This window comes from Aquarana catesbeiana, linkage group LG07 (assembly GCF_042186555.1).
Source record: "Aquarana catesbeiana isolate 2022-GZ linkage group LG07, ASM4218655v1, whole genome shotgun sequence".
Lineage (NCBI taxonomy): Eukaryota > Metazoa > Chordata > Amphibia > Anura > Ranidae > Aquarana > Aquarana catesbeiana.
In genome coordinates this window covers 323217309-323236097 of record NC_133330.1, presented here as the reverse complement: position 1 = coordinate 323236097, position 18789 = coordinate 323217309, and the positions used below count along the sequence as shown (strand labels likewise).

General features: G+C 45.9%; 1 protein-coding gene across 1 annotated transcript in view; it reads right to left on the bottom strand.

The window, feature by feature from the left end:
• Positions 1-8572, bottom strand: part of GNG12 (G protein subunit gamma 12) — a 208840-nt gene extending 200268 nt beyond the window's left edge. The window contains exon 1 of the mRNA XM_073593771.1: positions 8403-8572. The gene's annotated coding sequence lies outside the window, so the exon portion shown is untranslated. The remainder of the gene's footprint in view (positions 1-8402) is intronic.
• Positions 8573-18789: the final 10217 nt, after the last annotated feature.

The window sequence follows — 18789 nt, the reverse complement described above, 5'->3', positions numbered from 1 at the left end:
AATCTGGAGGTTAGTACAGCGATCTCCCCTACTATGCTATGGTGTTCTGACAGGGAGACGCCCCCCCACGCAGAACACTCTGGTCAGCGCGCCAGTTTCAGTTATGATCCTTTGACAAGTCGGACGTTCGGCCAGCTTCTGACGAACCGGCTGCCGTACACACGGGCCGAATGTCAGCCGGTTTCTATTGAACCAGCCGATGCCGCTCGACGCTCAGCCCATGTGTACTAGACTTAAGGCCCCTTTCACACAAAGTAGGCTCTGTTTAGATCACCAGGGGATCTGTCTGCTGATCCGCTGCTGATCAGAGCAGGCGGATGACAGGTCCATGTATGCTCAGTTCATGCAGAGCGGACAAGGACTGAGCCCGCTCTGCACTATGAGCAGAAGGATGTCCTCCGTTCTGCCTAGACAGAGGGGGACAGATCTGCTTCCATTTCTTTTAGTGGACCGGATCGGATTGGAAGTAGGCGGGTATAAAAAACACACACAAGCCCATTTACACCCGGCTAGTCCACAGGGGTTAATGGAGGGTCTGTTAACGTCTGCCTAAATAACCGACAGGTGGACCTGATCGGCCCCTTTGTGTGAAAGGGGGTCTAAGGCCTCCTGCACACTGCTGCCTAAAAATGTAGCATTTTGAGGCATACAGGCATTTTTGGATTTTCTTTACTGATGTAAATGCAGACCATTGATTTCAGGCTTGTAAACATGCACTGTGTATAGATCAGTAGAACACAAATACAGCAATCTACATCGCCGGTCAGTATTTTTACATGTATAAGCTCAAATGCATGCATATGCCATATTCCCTCGATGTAAATAAAGCTAGAAGAATTTTTAGGTGTGTGTACACATACGCACATGTACTATTTCTGCCAGGAATGTCTAAAGTTCATACATCATTAGTGTGCAAGTACCTTAAATTTCCCTTATGGTGACGTTAGCTGAATCACTCTTTGGCTTCTTATGTCTCATTTGTGTTCCAGATGTGACACCTCCCTACCTACTTATGTCTCACCAATCACAGCTATTATGAAGTCTGGCCAAAGCATCCAACTCCTTCTGGTACAGTTACCATATTGGTAAATACATTTTTTTTAAAAAGGGACGCTATGGTTGAACAAGACCTTGCCATAAAGTCCCCAGAGTTGGGAATATAAGCACATTTAGATTTTTTAGGCTTTGATCTCAATAATAATCGTTAGATATCTATTATATTCTAATAACCATCTAAAATGCACAAGACATAAGACGAACAGAAAAAAAAAAAAAAATTTGCCAGCAGATGTGGAAAACAACCCGAAAGGGCTGGGTGACAGACCAAAGATTGTACTAATTAATTAAAGACTACAAGTGATGAGATCCTAGACGAACAAGTATCTGCTTGCGTTCAGTCTATCACAAAGAAGGCGTTCACCCTTTCAGTGCCAGCCAAGCAAAGCTGACAATCACGCCATTTAGTTTCAGGTACAATGTGAGTTAGATCCAGACAACCCAAGCCTGCAAAATACCCCAATTTATCCCCCACAGTATACAAACACTGGATGACAATAACAGACAATGACAGCTCCAGCTAGCAAGAGGCACGCACAGTGATGACAACACAGCCTGCTAGAGGCTTACACAGGTGGCAGGTACCTTGGATCTGCTGCCAGGACAATAAATCCTTAACTAAAGATGACTAGGGAAAGGTAGAAAGGAGGCTCTAGACACAGATCATCAGCCAATAGAAAAGAAAAAAATTGCTATTTGAGCCTAATGGCTTGGGTACATCAGCTCCACAAAACGAGGCCCCCCTGCCAGTAGTAGAGGTCACCCAAACTGAGAGGTCCATTTGTAGTTGAGCCAATAAGAGTGCCAAATAAACATCTTAGGATTCCAAAATCTCTCATGGTTTCTGCTAGTAACAATAGGATAGCAAAAGGCATCCAATTCATTTCAAGGGCCAAAAATGTCCCACGTCATCTGGGCTTGAACGTTGGATATAGCCACAGCACATAATAACAGTTCTAACCAGCAAGTGGAAAGTACAGTGATGACAACACAGCCTGCTACAGGCTTACACAGGTGGCAGGTACCTGGAATCTGCTGCCGAGACAATAAATCCCTAACAAGCGTTGGAGTAGATCTAACACACCAGGGAGAGCGTCAAGGCTTCCTCATACCTAGCGCCCTGCCACAACCAGGTCCCAGTAACACCCGAGCTTTGTAAAGGCACCCCTGCCATACTCAGATCCCAGTAACACTAGAAACTTCATAAAGCCACGCCTGCCACAACCAGATCCGAGAAACACTAGAGCTTCATGACGTCACCCCTGCTACAAATAGATCCCATTAACACCAGACCTTCATAAAGCCACCCCTACCACGACTGGATCCCAGTAACACCAGAGCTTTGTAAAGCCACCCCTACCACAACCAGATCTGAGAAACACCAGAACTTCGTAAAGCCACCCCCTAACACAACCAGATCCGAGAAACACCAAAGCTTCATAAAGCCACCCCTGCCACAACTGGATCCCAGTAACACCATAGCTTTGTAAAACCACCCCTACCACAACCAGACCCGAGAAACACCAGAGCTTCATAAAGCTGTGTCTGCCACAACCAGATCCCAGTAACACCGGAGCTCCGTAAAGCCATCCCTGCCACAACCAGATCCCAGTAATACTAAAGCTTTGTAAAGCCGTCCCTGCCACAACCAGATTTGAGAAACGCCAGAGCTTCATAAAGCCACCCCTGCCACAAATCCCAGTAATGCCAGAGCTTCATAAAGCCACCCCCTACCACATATCCCAGTAACACCAGAGCTCCGTAAAGCTGTCCCTGCAACAACCAGATCCCAGTAACACTAGGGCTTCATAAAGCCACTCCTGCCACAACCAGATCTAAGTTACACTAGAGTTTCTTAGCCCCGGTTCACACAGGGGCGACTTGTCAGGCGACCTAGCCGCCTGACATGTCGCGTCCCGTTCTCTACTACGGAATTGTTCTAATAGGAGCGACGCAAGTCGCTCCAACTTAGAAAAAGGTTCCTGTAGTATTTTTGGGGCGACTTCAGGCGACTTGCATTGACTTCTATACAGAAGTCGTTTTGCAAGTCGCCGCTGAAGTCGTGTGCAGGTCGCCTCGGTGAGTCGATCTGCAAGTCGTGTTGCCCCTGTGTGAACTGGCGCTTAAAGCCACCTTTGCCACAGATCCCAGTAACAGCAGAGCTTTGTAAAGCTGTCCCTGCCACAACCAGATCCCAGTAATACCAGAGCTTCATAAAGCCGTCCCTACATAAACTGGATCCCAGCAACACTAGAGCTCCGTAAAAGCTGTCACCACTAAAATGACAGACTGTCAGTTGTTAAAATAAATCAAGTCTTAGAGATGATCCAGGATTTACAGGTCCAGTTATACGGGTAATGTGGGAACGTAATACAATAAACGTACCAAAGAAAAAATGGAATTAGTGTGACGCAAGAATAATCCAATAACCTACTCAAGTGAAAGCCATACATGGAAGGACCTCATTCTAAACACCAGGAATCCAGTTAGTGACAGACACAGCAGGATCTAATAGCATGATTCTGCAAGTGATGGATGTGGAGGCTGAAGGAGAGCCACAAGCTGGTAATCAATGTGACAGATGTGAGATCGATCACTGAAACACATTTTATATTTCAGAAATACTAAAGCCCCATTTTTAACACATCCGTATTAATCTGTGCAATACAGTAAAAGATTTCTGCCATTCTGTAACGGTATCCTTCGTCTTTCTGTCCGCGGCTTTCCAGAACTTCTGGTCAGGGAGAGCGACTCAATAATTTCTAATCACTACAATACATTCATGGAAACGACATTTCTCATTGTGCCTTGCACCAGCGCGCATGCGTGCACAGTTTTTCAGAAAGTTTTGTGGATCTGAAGACCCTGCCTGTCAGTCGTTTCCTCGGGAGGAGAGGCAAGTTCTTTGTATTTTTTTTTCGGGCTGCCTGTCAGTATAGTATATAGCCCTATGTGCTGATCAGGGGAGCGTGCAAGAAAGGGGGGGCTCCAGTAAAACTCCCTGGGGAAAAAAGGAGCCACCCCAGGACAGAAAGAAGCGGCATCCATTGTAAAGGATTTCATACACATGTGAAATACCTAAAAAATAAAATGTTTTCATATCGCTTTAAATATTCATATGACAAAAATAAATGAAAGTAACAAATTCAGAGGAACAGAAGAAGAGGTGACCGTGTGACACATACAAAGAAGTAGACTGAAAGCCACATACAGAACACATCCTGGTCACATAAGTATACGGATGAAATCTTACGTCTCCTACGGGTATCACATACACCAGGGGAAGATAAAAAGGTCCATACAAGTACTAAACGTGTTAGGATGAGATCTAGTGACCATCAGTGGCACATACAGGGGATCCAGCAGCTTACAGAGAGGGTCCTGTCAGTAACGAATACATAGGAGATCAACATGTGACACAGATACAATCGATGATAGTCACAGTGGATCGACAAATTGATCCCACCACTGAGTTAGGCTGACCATACACGGGTCGAATTTTGAAAGAATTTTCTTTTGAAAATCTGAAAATTTGTGCGTTTTGTGATCCGATGGTGCCACCATTGATTTCGAAATTCGACCAACCAAGCCTTTAGAAAATAAAATTTGTGTGGTTGGGAATCTTGTTTACTTTCCGGGAATTTTCTTTTCTTACACATGCGCATTTCTTTTTCGATTACATTTCTCGCACGATTCTCCCATCATCGATCAGAAAATTGTTCGTTTTTCAAAAAAATTTCCAACATGTCCGATTACTCAAATTCGATGGTAACGCGAAAATCGGCTGTTGCTGCAGTACATGGTGCGAAATAGGAGCGAAAATTCTTAGATAAGATTTTCGAAGGTAAATTCTTTCGAAATTCGACTGCCTTACGCAAGGTCATATCAAACTTGATCCCCTCGCTGACAGTTACACTTAGGAAAACATAGGGAACTCCAGGACTGGATTATAGCTGAGACAAAGTGATAGGGCAGACCAAGAGCTTACAAAAGGGAGATCCTTTCAGTGACCAACATACAAGGCCGCATCTACAGGTGATCCTGTCAGTGATCAATAGAGCTGAAGATCATTAATGTGCCGGAAACTGGCGGGCACACAGGTGTATGTGCCAGAGACCAAGTGGCTTACGTGGGGGGGGGAGGTTATGTACAAAACATAACACCTTGAGGCTAATGCACGTAATCATGCAGGGGCTATTTGTAAAGGAAGGAGGGGATCTACACTGTAATGTTTACATATCAGGCACACACAGAGGGGCCAGAAAGGATCTACAGAGAACCCTTTCTGCTATAAATGCACAATGGGGGAATCCAACAACACTTATAGTTGATCCATGAAGACAAGAGAACTCCAGCAGATCATACACACAAGAATTTCAGGGGTGCAAAGAGAAGATCTGTCAGATGAATCCTCTAGTTATAGGCACACAGACAGGATCTGTCAGATGATCCCCAGTTACAGACACCCAGAGGAGGATCTATCAGGGGAATCATAGGGGGAATCCCTATAGTGAGAAGCACACAGAAGGGATCTATGAGGAGATCCCTAAAAAGCTTTATTGAACAAGCTGACATTAGAAGCTAATTGGTTACTATGCACATCTGCACCAGTTTTAGTAAATCACCCCCACAGTGTGTGTCTATCAGGGGATCTGTATGGTGACAGGCACACAGAGGGGATCTATAGGTGATCTATATAGTGACAGGTACACAGGGGGGATTGATCAGAGATCTGTACAGTGACAGGCACACAGAGGAGATTGATCAGGGATGTGTACAGTGACAGGCACACAGAGGGGGGTCTATCCGGTGATCCCCACAATGACAGGCACACAAAGAGGATCCATATAGTGACAGACACCCAGTGTGCATCTCTTAGGGGATCTGTATAGTGACAGGCACACCGAGGGGATCTGTATAGTGACAGGCACACCGAGGGGATCTGTATAGTGACAGGCACACCGAGGGGATCTGTATAGTGACAGGCACACCGAGAGGATCTGTATAGTGACAGACACCCAGTGTGCATCTCTTAGGTGATCTGTATAGTGACAGGCACACCGAGAGGATCTGTATAGTGACAGGCACACCGAGAGGATCTGTATAGTGACAGGCACACCGAGAGGATCTGTATAGTGACAGACACCCAGTGTGCATCTCTTAGGTGATCTGTATAGTGACAGGCACACCGAGAGGATCTGTATAGTGACAGGCACACCGAGAGGATCTGTATAGTGACAGGCACACCGAGGGGATCTGTATAGTGACAGGCACACCGAGAGGATCTGTATAGTGACAGGCACACCGAGAGGATCTGTATAGTGACAGGCACACCGAGAGGATCTGTATAGTGACAGACACCCAGTGTGCATCTCTTAGGTGATCTGTATAGTGACAGGCACACCGAGAGGATCTGTATAGTGACAGGCACACCGAGGAGATCTGTATAGTGACAGGCACACCGAGAGGATCTGTATAGTGACAGGCACACCGAGGGGATCTGCATAGTGACAGGCACACCGAGGGGATCTGCATAGTGACAGGCACACCGAGGGGATCTGCATAGTGACAGGCACACCGAGGGGATCTGCATAGTGACAGGCACACCGAGGGGATCTGCATAGTGACAGGCACACCGAGGGGATCTGCATAGTGACAGGCACACCGAGGGGATCTGCATAGTGACAGGCACACCGAGAGGATCTGTATAGTGACAGGCACACAGAGGAGATCTGTATAGTGACAGGCACACCGAGGGGATCTGCATAGTGACAGGCACACCGAGGGGATCTGTATAGTGACAGGCACACCGAGGGGATCTGTATAGTGACAGGCACACCGAGGAGATCTGTATAGTGACAGGCACACCGAGGAGATCTGTATAGTGACAGGCACACCGAGGAGATCTGTATAGTGACAGGCACACCGAGGGGATCTGTATAGTGACAGGCACACCGAGGAGATCTGTATAGTGACAGGCACACCGAGAGGATCTGTTGGGTGATGTCATTAGTGAGAGGCACACAGACTATCAGGTAATCCTATTAGTAACAGACACAGAAGGGATTGATCAGGTGATCCCTACACTGAAAACCACAGAGAGGGAATCCTCGTAGTGACAGGTACACAGAGAAGATCTATAGGTGATCTATATAGTGACAAGCCCACAGAGGGGATCTATCCGGTGATCCCTACAGTGACAGGCACACAGAGGGGATTTATCAGAGATCTGTATAGTGGCAGGCACACAGAGGAGACCTATGGAGGATCTATATAGTGACATGAATATAGAATGGATCTATGAAGTGATCTATGAGTGTGTCACTATACAGGAGATCCACAGGTGATGTGTACGGTGACAGGAATAGAGAGATCTATCCGGGGAGGGGTCCCTCTAGTGACAGAAGAGATCACACAGGTGAGATGATCGGAGCTCCGGGGGTCACACAGGTGAGATGATCGGAGCTCCGGGGTCACACAGGTGAGATGATCGGAGCTCCGGGGTCACACAGGTGAGATGATCGGAGCTCCGGGGGTCACACAGGTGAGATGATCGGAGCTCCGGGGTCACACAGGTGAGATGATCGGAGCTCCGGGGTCACACAGGTGAGGGGATCGGAGCTCCGGGGTCACACAGGTGAGGGGATCGGAGCTCCGGGGTCACACAGGTGAGATGATCGGAGCTCCGGGGTCACACAGGTGAGATGATCGGAGCTCCGGGGTCACACAGGTGAGGGGATCGGAGCTCCGGGGTCACACAGGTGAGATGATCGGAGCTCCGGGGTCACACCGGTGAGATGATCGGAGCTCCGGGGTCACACCGGTGAGATGATCGGAGCTCTGGGGGTCACACAGGTGAGATCATCGGAGCTCCGGGGTCACACAGGTGAGATGATCGGAGCTCTGGGGGTCACACAGGTGAGATCATCGGAGCTCCGGGGTCACACAGGTGAGATGATCGGAGCTCTGGGGTCACACAGGTGAGATGATCGGAGCTCCGGGGGTCACACAGGTGAGATGATCGGAGCTCTGGGGGTCACACAGGTGAGATCATCGGAGCTCCGGGGTCACACAGGTGAGATGATCGGAGCTCTGGGGTCACACAGGTGAGATGATCGGAGCTCCGGGGTCACACAGGTGAGATGATCGGAGCTCCGGGGTCACACAGGTGAGGGGATCGGAGCTCCGGGGTCACACAGGTGATCTTCTCAGTGACAGGGGAAGGAGGAGGGGGTGGGGAGGATTAGATCCACTGACACACACACGGGTGATCCGGACACATAAAACGGACCCATCGCCACTAAACACCGGTAAGAGCCCTCAGTTCCCGGGAGTCCCCTCCTCACCTCAGCTTCTCCCGGTGACTCCGAGCCGCCGCCTGCTGCCTGGCTCGGTGTCTCTCCGCTGACCTCTCACCCGGCCGCGCCTCGCTCTCACTCCGCGGTTGCTAAGGCAGTGAATGCTCGGGAATGCTGGGAAGAATCGTGACGTCAGACGGAGCCTCCCGGTCACGCCTACCCCCCCTTCCTCCGTCTTCATACCTCGCTGGGAGTGACCAAACGAGGAGGGAGAAGAGGCGGAGATGGGAGGGGCGATCTGAGGGAAGAGGTGTAGCTATTGGAGGAGACGGGAAGTGAGGGAGTGGAGGGAGGGGCTAAGGCTGGTGGAGCTGAGGAGAGAAAAAAAAGGCGGGAGGAGGAGCTGAGGAGATGACTGACAGAGAAATAAAACAGACTGAAGTAATAAATAAAAGATTTATCTGCTGGGGAGGAAAAAAAAGAGGAAAAGTCAAGTTACTGCCACATACTCATTGCACTCATACCCTTACATTATTATATCTTTATTACACACATTATAATCAGCATGTTGTCATGGAAATCACCTCAAACAAACCCCCCTAATAATTATATGTCTTCAGAAAGCGGAGGCCCTGGAGAATAAAATGGTGGTACTAGTTGCAATTTTTTGTTGTGCAGCTGTATATTAAACACTTCAGCCCTGGAAGATTTACCCCCCTTCCTGCAATCACATACAGTCATGAAATGGAAATCACATACAGGTATATATATATATACATATATATATATATATTTCGCACAGTATATATATATATATATATATATATATATATATATATATATATATACATGGGGCGGTCCAGACGCTGTTAAAAGCCTATTTACAGGAAACAATACACTAAAACAAGATTTTTGATTGTAAACAAACACAATATTATACCCAATTTTTTGTTAAAATATGAAAGATGAAATTGTGTTAAGTAAATAGATAACAAACGCGCAAAGCGTTAAAAATTGCATGTGCCCATGAAATTGCAAAAAAAAAACAAAAAAAAACGACAGACAGTAGCCAAAATTGTCAATAGTCAACCCTTTAAAAACCTTTACAAGTTATCAGTTTAAAGTTTCGCATGAATTATCGCACTCGCTCCAATGTTTGCGGTGATACATCACATGTGTGACGCAATGTATGTTGGCACACACCTGTGTCCCTCGGGGTGTGTACAGGGGTGAGGGGGTGTCTTTAAAAGATTTTCTTTTATTTGTTTTTTTACCATTTTTTTTTTATACCTTCGATTTTATTTTTATTTAATTATTAACCACTTCATTACCGGGCACTTTCGCACCTTCCTGTCCAAGCCAATTTTCAGCTTTCAGCGCTGTCACTTTTTAAATGACAATTGCGCGGTCATGCTACACTGTACCCAAACTCATTTTTTATCATTTTGTTCCCACAAATAGAGCTTTCTTTTGGTGGTATTTGATCACCTCTGCAGTTTTTATTTTTTGCTAAACGAATAAAAAAAGACCACATTTTTTTTTTTTTTAAGATTTTCTTTGTTTTTGTAATAAAAGTTTGCAAATAAGTAAGTTTTCTCCTTCACTGTTGGGCACTGATAAGCTGCACTGATGGGCACTGATAAGGCAGCACCGATGAGGTGGCACCAATGAGATGACACTGATGAGGTGGCACTGATGGGCAGTGATAGGCAGCACTGATGGGCACTGATAGTGAGCACTGATTGGTGGTACTGATATGCGGCACTGATGGGCATTGATAGGCGGCACTGATGGGCACTGATAGGCGACACTGATGGGCACTGAAAGGCTGCACTGATGGGTACTTATGGGTGGTACTGATAGGCAACACTTCTGGGCACTGATAGGCAGTACTGATGGGCACTGAAAGACGGCACTGATGGGCATTGATGGGCACTGATGGCTGGCACTGGATTTCACTGATAGGCATCAGTGGTGGCACTGGCACTGATAGGTATTTTTCACTGGCACTGATTGGCAGCTACCTGGGCACTGATTGGCATTTCCCTGGTGGTCTAGGGTGGCATACCTGGTGGTCCAGTGGGGTGGCCGTCCCTGGTGGGACAATCAGCACAGGACCCCCCCCCCCGTCAGGAGAGCAGCCGATTGGCTCTCCTCTACTCGCGTCTGTCAGAAAAAAACGATCAACGGCTCTTCCTGTTTACATCGTGATCAGCCCTGATTGGACACGGCTGATCACGTGGTAAAGAGACTCTGTCAGAGACTCTTTACCTACATCAGAGTTGCGGTGTGTCAGACTGAAACACTGCAAAAATGACTGCCACTATGCCGCTATATATATATATATATATATATATATATATATATATATATATATATATATATGGTATCTGCCAACCATGTTATTACACATTGCCATGGTTGCAGCAATTAGTTAGTCCCCATTAAGGCTGGGTTCACACTGATGCGATGCGAAGAGTTGCCACCTCATCCCTTTAAACCCGAACATATATTAATTACACAGGTTCTGTGGCTGATTAAGGTGGTAATTAAACTCACTTGGTGCCTTATCTGCAATAAATTAGTCTCAGAACCTGTGTAATTCATATGTGTTCGCTTTTAACCACATGCCGACCGAGGCCATAGCTGAAAGACAGCTACAGCGCGGTCGGCTTATTCTGGGTGGGCGTCCATAGGACGTCCTCACAGAATCACACTCCCACGCACACCCGGGAACATCCGTGACCGCCGAGTCCAGGGGACCCGGCGCATCACAGATCACGGTAAATGGCCGCTGATAGCGGGCATTTACCACGTGATCACTCCGTCACATGACGGAGCATCACTTGTAAACAAACTGGCGTCATGTCATGACGCTGGTTCCTCCCTCCCCTCTCTGTACCGATCAGTACAGTGTGAGAGGAGAGAGGGAGAGATCGTTTGAGGCGATGTGGGCACTACAGATCCAGCCCACAGCGCTGCTCAGTGCCCATACTCTGCCAGTACTCTGCCATACTCTGCAATACTCTGCAATACTCTGCCAATACTCTGCAATACTCACCAATACTCACCAATACTCTGCCAATACTCGCCAATACATTTTAACAGAAACAAAGAATTTTTTTTTTTTTTTACCGAATTTTCAGTCTTTTTTGATTTATAGCGCAAAAAATAAAAAACCCAGAAGTGATTAAATACCACCAAAAGAAAGCTCTATTTGTGTGAAAAAAAGGACAAACATTTCATATAGGTACAGTGTTGCATGACTGAGTAATTGTCATTCAAAGTGTGAGAGCACTGAAAGCTGAAAATTGGTCTGGTTAGGTAGGGGGTTTAAATGCCCAGTGGGTAAGTGGTTAAAGAGATGAGGTGGCAACCCTAGCAATGCGGGAAACCCTGCAATTCCTGTGCAGGTTCCCGCATTGCACCTGAATCGCCGGCAGTTCACACTGACATCTGCGAACCGCTGCGGGTGTCAATGTAAAATTAACCACTTGCCCACCAGCCGCCGTCATTTTACTGCGGCAAGGTGGCACGTTCCCATGATTCGCCGTTGCTGTACGTCGGCTTCGGGAACACGCTTTTGTGGGTGCGTGCACGCTCCCATTGGCCAGCAGGGGAAGCCAATCAGCGGGTCTGGTGGACTCGATGTTCACCACCACCCGCGATCGTCCCCCACAGTGACAGAACGGGGATCTGTCTGTGTAAACAAGGCAAATCTCCGTTCTGACAGGCGAGATCACACAGATCCTGTCTTTCTGCTAAGCAGGAAGACGGATCTGTGTGTTTCCCCAGTCACACAGTCCCCCATACAGTTAGTAAACACAAACAGGGAACACATTTAACCCCTTGATCGCCCCTGATATTAACCCCTTCCCTGCCAGTGTCGTTAGTACAATAATAGTGCATATTTTCAGCACTGATTATTACTGTAATAATGTCACTGGTTTCCAAAAAAGTGTAAAAAATGTCAGTTAGGTGCCCAATCTGTCCGCCGCAATGTCGCAGTCCTGCTAAAAATCGCAGATTGCCACCATTACTAGTAAAAAAAGTAATAATAATAAAAATACCATAAATATATTCCCTATTTTGTAGACGCTATAACTTTTGTGCAAACCAATCAATATACGCTTATTGCGATTTTTTTTACCAAAAATATGTAGCAGAATACATATTGGCCTAAATTGATGAATAAATTAGTTTTTTTACATTTCTTGGGGGAAATGTTTTATAGCAGAAAGAAAAAAATTTGTTTTTTTTTTTTCAAAATTGTTGCTCTTTTTTTGTTTATAGCGCAAAAAATTAAAACCGCAGAGGTGATCAAATGCCACCAAAAGAAAGCTCTATTTGTGTGAAAAAAGGACATCAATTTTTGTTTGGGTACAGCATCGCACGACAACGCAATTGTCAGTTAAAGCGGCGCAGTGCCGCATCGCAAAAAATGACCTGGCCAGGAAGTGGGTAAATCCTTCTCGGGCTGAAGTGGTTAATGACACCCCCAAATCGGTTCACAGATCGCAGTGCGAACTGTGAAATGGTACAAGAATCGGATCACAGGGGTGTGAACACCCCTGCGATCCGGTTCCAGTGCGGACCAAAAAAAGGGTCCTGCACCATTTTGGTGCAAATGCGATGCGATCTCAGCCAAGCAGTGTGTATGGCTGAATTTGTATTGCACAGACATTGCATGTGATGTGCACAGCAATGCGGTGTGAATCACATGTGATGTCTGTGATCGCACCAGTGTGAACCCAGCCTAAAAGATTTGAAACTCTTTATACCTTGGAGCTGCGTTAGCGTGCTGTGTGTTGCAGTTTTGAAAAGTCCTCCTTGCTGCATCTTCTGTGCGTTTTCCAAAAAAAACGCACCTTCCATTATAGTCAATGGTAGCGCACTGAAAAAATGCCCTAAAAGCACAACGCATCGTTTTTATTAGTGTGCTTTTTGCATCACATATCCATTTTTTTTCCCACAACCTCAAAAAAGTTGGGAAATGCTAAAATATAATAGTATGAAAACATACGCAAAAACATGTAAAACACATAGAAAACGCAATGTGCATTACGTTGACATTTAGCGCAATAATAAGCATATCACGTTTCCCAACACACAGGTGTGAATGGGCCCTTATACCACAGGCCGCATTTGGTAGGCAGCACCACCATCAAACGCGACTTATTCAGGTGAACAAGGCAGCACTGCAACCGCAAGCCAAACGTTTGGAACATAGTTGCGGTGCGGTATGTTTTTTTTCACTGACTTCAGCAGAGCACTGAATCTTACAGTTTTACTTGATGTGATGTTATTATTTCTTACACAAGATTTTAGTATCTCCTCATCTGCAGGTAAGAGGGATCTGTGAGTCTCCATGCATCACATCCCTCATGTAGGCACTGCTTACAGAACTACATATCCCACGATCCTTTGGGGCTGCAGTCACAGCAATGGACTACGACAGATGCTTTATACTGCCAGATCAGTGGGGGCAGGGCTGTGCCGCCCATGAGGACAACTGAAGCGGTGCTCAAGAAGGCTGGAGAGATAAATGTTTAAGTGTATCTACAGCTGAATATTTTTTTTACTTTTGGATGGAATTGGGAATTATTAAAAATCCAAAGTGATGGAAATCGCCTTTAAGGAACAGAACACTAACCACTGACCTGAAGAAAATGAAGACTTATAATATGCCAGAAGATGTGGGTTCTATGGATTGCTATCTGCCCTTCTTATCATACCAATGTTTGGAAGCTGTACCTTTTATTTGTTGAAGGTAAAAGAAGAGGAGTTTGGCTTTTGGTCGGAAAGGATGCTTGGATGCTTAAGTGTCAGCATGTAAAGTGAGGATGGATATCGTCGGGCCACAGATCGTCCTATATATGGATGTATTTTCATGATATCCTGGACTGGTATTGGTGTTGAGTTCCTGAAAACAAAGCACATGGTGTAAACCTGGCCAGGTCAGGGGCTGGTGGTGGCTAATGGGAAAAGGCCTACCCTTGAGGCAGTGAGTATAAAACCCCTCAAATGCAACACGTGTCAGGTGACACATAACCTATAACCATGCAGAAATGCAAGGCTTGTGCAGTAAATAGCCCATGGCTGAAATGAGGGTTCAGGAGTGGTAGACCAGGACGGTGGGTGGTGGGGTCTTGAACTTGCTATCTGTACACAGAAAAGCAGACAGTATGGCTCTGCATTGGGTGTTGGAGTGACAATGGGCAAGTAGTCCAGCCCTTGAGCAACCCTGCTAACAAGTGTACAGAAGGAGATTAGCACAGGGAGGACTTCTGATTCCAGAGACAACTTTTAGATAGGTAGAGAGGTGCACCCAGTTTAAAGGTCCATCACACCTGAGGGTAAATTTAGTGCTACTCCTGTAGGAGCCACTGGAAAGGATGAGTCCTCTGTTCTTTGCCCTGACCTTCTCAAGAGCCTAAGTCCCTCTGACGCACCAGGTTGAGTGTACAAACATACAATATCAAAGGAAATCACTGAAAGTAATACTTTGTACCCAATAGCTATGCTATATCAAATAAAACAGGCACCAAACCAGGTAGTGAAGGTAAACTTTATATATTGTTACCTAGTATGGTTGGTAACTAGGCAAGCATAAAATGGATTAACAATAGTAATAACACAATTTAGCATACAAAGTCATTAACAGTAGGGACTAGGCATAAGACAATATTTTGTATCCAGCATAAACAGTAGTAAGGCCACCTTAAGTGCAGCAGTGAGCAGTAGTAAAGTTCAGTCTATCAAGTGTTGGAACTATACTGCCAGAGCATATTAATGGCAGCGATGCTAGTCCTAGACCAACACTGTCCAAAAAAAAAAGAAGGATGGCAGTAGAGGGGGCAGGGGAACTAAGGGGGCTTGCAGAATAATTATTAAGGGAGGGGCAGTCCTTTAAGATATTCTTCTGCCAGCTATTGTTGGGGCCCTTTAAGAGCATTGGTGTATTTAACAACGGTCCCAGTTAACCTATATGCAGTATAGGTACAGTATAGGTATGGTATAGTCTTAGTACCAGGTAGATGTGGTTTGGGTGCAGTAAAGGTTCAGTATATTGCAGTACAGGGTTGGTATAGATGTAGTCTAGGTTTAGAATACATGTGGTATAGAGTGCAGTATGGGTGTGGTATGGATTGGGTACAGTTGGTGGCTCAGCAGCAGCAGCAATGGGCAAATAGCCCTCTCACCAGTCTCTGGGATGCTGCGGTGCCATGTCGCTGTAGAAAGGGGGTCCCTCTTGGTCTCTCCCCGAAAGCATCCAGTGATCAGTGGTGAGAAGCAGAGGGTGAGTAGATGCTCCAGTCCTCCTGTGGCAATGGTGCAGGTGCTGTAATGTGAGCAGTGCTGCACAGTCCCCGGGGTACCCTCCCGCTCAGTCTCAGGCTCAGATCTCCACTGGTATGGTCACCCACTGGCAGGCAAATATCCAGACATAGGTGCTCTCCCTCTAACTCCTTTCCATGCCAAGATGAAAAATTTTCCCAGGCAGTTTAATAAAAATCATCTCTCCACTCCTCCTACTGCACAGTGCCCATTGGGATCTGTAGTGTAAGGAGTTTTTCATTATATGGCTGTTGTCTCAAACTACAACTCCCAGGATTGTCCACGCACTGCGTAGAAGTCTATGGGCTTGCTTGGCTTTAGCTCTCCCCCTGCTGGACGGAGGAAAGAGAAGAATAAAATGCAATGTCTCCTTCTCCATATTGCTGTAGCCAAGGACCTGGCTACATAAGGAGTTTAATGAAGTTGACAGTTCACAGGTAACAGTTAAATCTAACACGTTTCTGGGGGAGACACTAGTGGCGTGATTTGGGAGCCTATAATGAGGCTGGATCAAAGCTGCAGGGTCAGATACTTTGCAATAGTCCCATTGAATGTGGAGTCAAAGAATGTTGCTGAAAAAATACAGCAAATAAAGTAATATGAAAAGTAGAGACGGAGAAGATGGAATGTATGCATATAAATAAACAAAATACCATATAATAAGGATGAAGCATGAAGATCATCCTTATATCCATCAAAACTAAACTGTGAAATGCGACTTACCCCCCCCCACCCCACCCCTTGAGGTGAATGGCTTTGTGGTGTAAAGGGGTTAAGAATGATTTATCCTGGATATGATTCTTGGACTGCGATAATCTACCTAGGATGTTTGTCATCATTTATTATTTCCGGGAACACAAAACCTGTTTTGGCCTTCAGACATTATGATAACATCACAAGAGACTTTTTTTACGGCAGATCACAGTCGGTGCGAGAAGGCAGGCCTTCAACACATCAGATAATACTTGATCATCTGCGGTGATAATGGTGTGTTGTCATAGGCTGACATTTACAGAAAGTTCAGCAAAAAGTGAAAGTGAAGTTGCAGCAAAAACAATGTCCTGTTTTAAATCAAACCAATGGACAAGGATGTAAAATTTTCACTTGTTTTGTACAGAAAAAACCCTCCAGAGGCTGTATCTCATGTATGAAGTGTGATGCTCAGTTCAGAGTCATAGGAGCCCTAAATAGCGGGGTGCGCTACTATGCAAATAGAGACAATTTGCTGTGGTCATTATGTCTGATCCCCTCCCCTCTCTTACTATTGGCCTATCAATGGGGTTAAGGGGGGGCACTTTTCCTCCCACTAGACACCAACAGTGGGGCACTATCCCTCCTGTTGATACCAATGATGGAGAACCATCCCTCCAACTAATAATGATGGGGCACTACTCCTTCCATTGACACCAATGATGGGGCACTATTCCTCCCGTTGATACCAATGATGGGGCACTATTCCCCCCATTGATACCAATGATGGGGAACCATTCCTCTATCTAATACCAATGAGGAGGGCACTATCCTTTCCACTAATACCAATGATGGGGCACTGGTCCTTCAACTAATACCAATAATGGGGGCACTATTCCTCCCAATGATAGGGTACTATTCCTCCAACTAATGCCAATGATGGGGGCACTATTTCTCCAACTTATACCAATGATGGGGGCAGTATCCCTCCCATTGATCCCAATGATGGGGTACTATTCCTCCAGCTAATACCAATGATGGGGCACTACCCCTCCCATTGATATCAATGATCAAGCAGTATTCCTCCAAATGATACCAATGATGGGGCACTACTCCTCCCACTGATACCAATGATGGGACACTATTCCTCCCACTAATACCAATAATGGGGGACTATTCCTCTCACTGATACCAATAATGGAACACTATTCCTCCCACTGATACCAATGATGGGGCACTACTCCTCCCACTGATACCAATGATGGGACACTATTCCTCCCACTAATACCAATAATGGGGGACTATTCCGCTCACTGATACCAATGATGGAACACTATTCCTCCCACTGATACCAATGATGGGGCACTATTCCTCCCACTGATACCAATGATGGGGCACTATTCCTCCCACTGATACCAATGATGGGGCACTATTCCTCCCACTGATACCACCGATAGCACACTACTCCTCCCACTGATACCAATGATGGGGGACTATTCCTCCCACTGATAGCAATGGGGCACTATTCCTCCCACTAATACCAATGATGGGGGCACTATTCCTCCCATTGATACCAATAATGGGGCACTTTAACTGCTTCCCGACCACCGCACGCCGATGTACGTCGGCAGAATCTCACGGGTGCACAAAAGGGCATACCCGTATGTCCCTTCATAATCCCGGGCTAGCGGGTGCACACGCCACACCACAGAAGTGTGCCCGTGGGTCCTGTGGACTCTATGTTCACTGGTGGTCCGCGATTGTGACGAGGAGAGGCAGAATGGGGAAATGCCTAGGTAAACAAGGCATTTCCCTGTTCTGCTTAGTGACATGACAGGGATCTACTGCTCCCTTTCATCGGGAGGAGTGATCTCTGTAATGTCCTAGGTAGCCCATCCCCCCTACAGTTAAAACACGCTGAGGGAACACATTTAACCTATTGATCGCCCTTTCCCTGCCAGTGACATTTACACAGTAATCAGTGGCTAAATTTAGCTCTGATCGCTGTATAAATGTCAAAGGTCCCAAAATAGTGTCAAAACTGTCCGATCTGTCCGCCGCAATGTTGCAGTCCCGATAAAATAGCAGATCACTGCCAATACTAATAAAAAAAACAATTAATAATAAAAATGCCATAAATCTATCCCCTATTTTGTAGACGCTATAACTTTTGCACAAACCGATCAATATACACTTATTGCGATTTTTTTTACCAAAAATATGTAGAGGAATACATATCGGCCTAAACAGAGAAATAAATTAGTTTTTTATATATTTTTTGAGGATATTTATTATAGCAAAAAATATTGCTTTTTTTTCAAAATTGTCAGTCTTTTTTTGTTTATAGTGCAAAAAATAAAAACCGCAGAGGTGATCAAATACCACCAAAAGAAAGCTCTATTTGTGG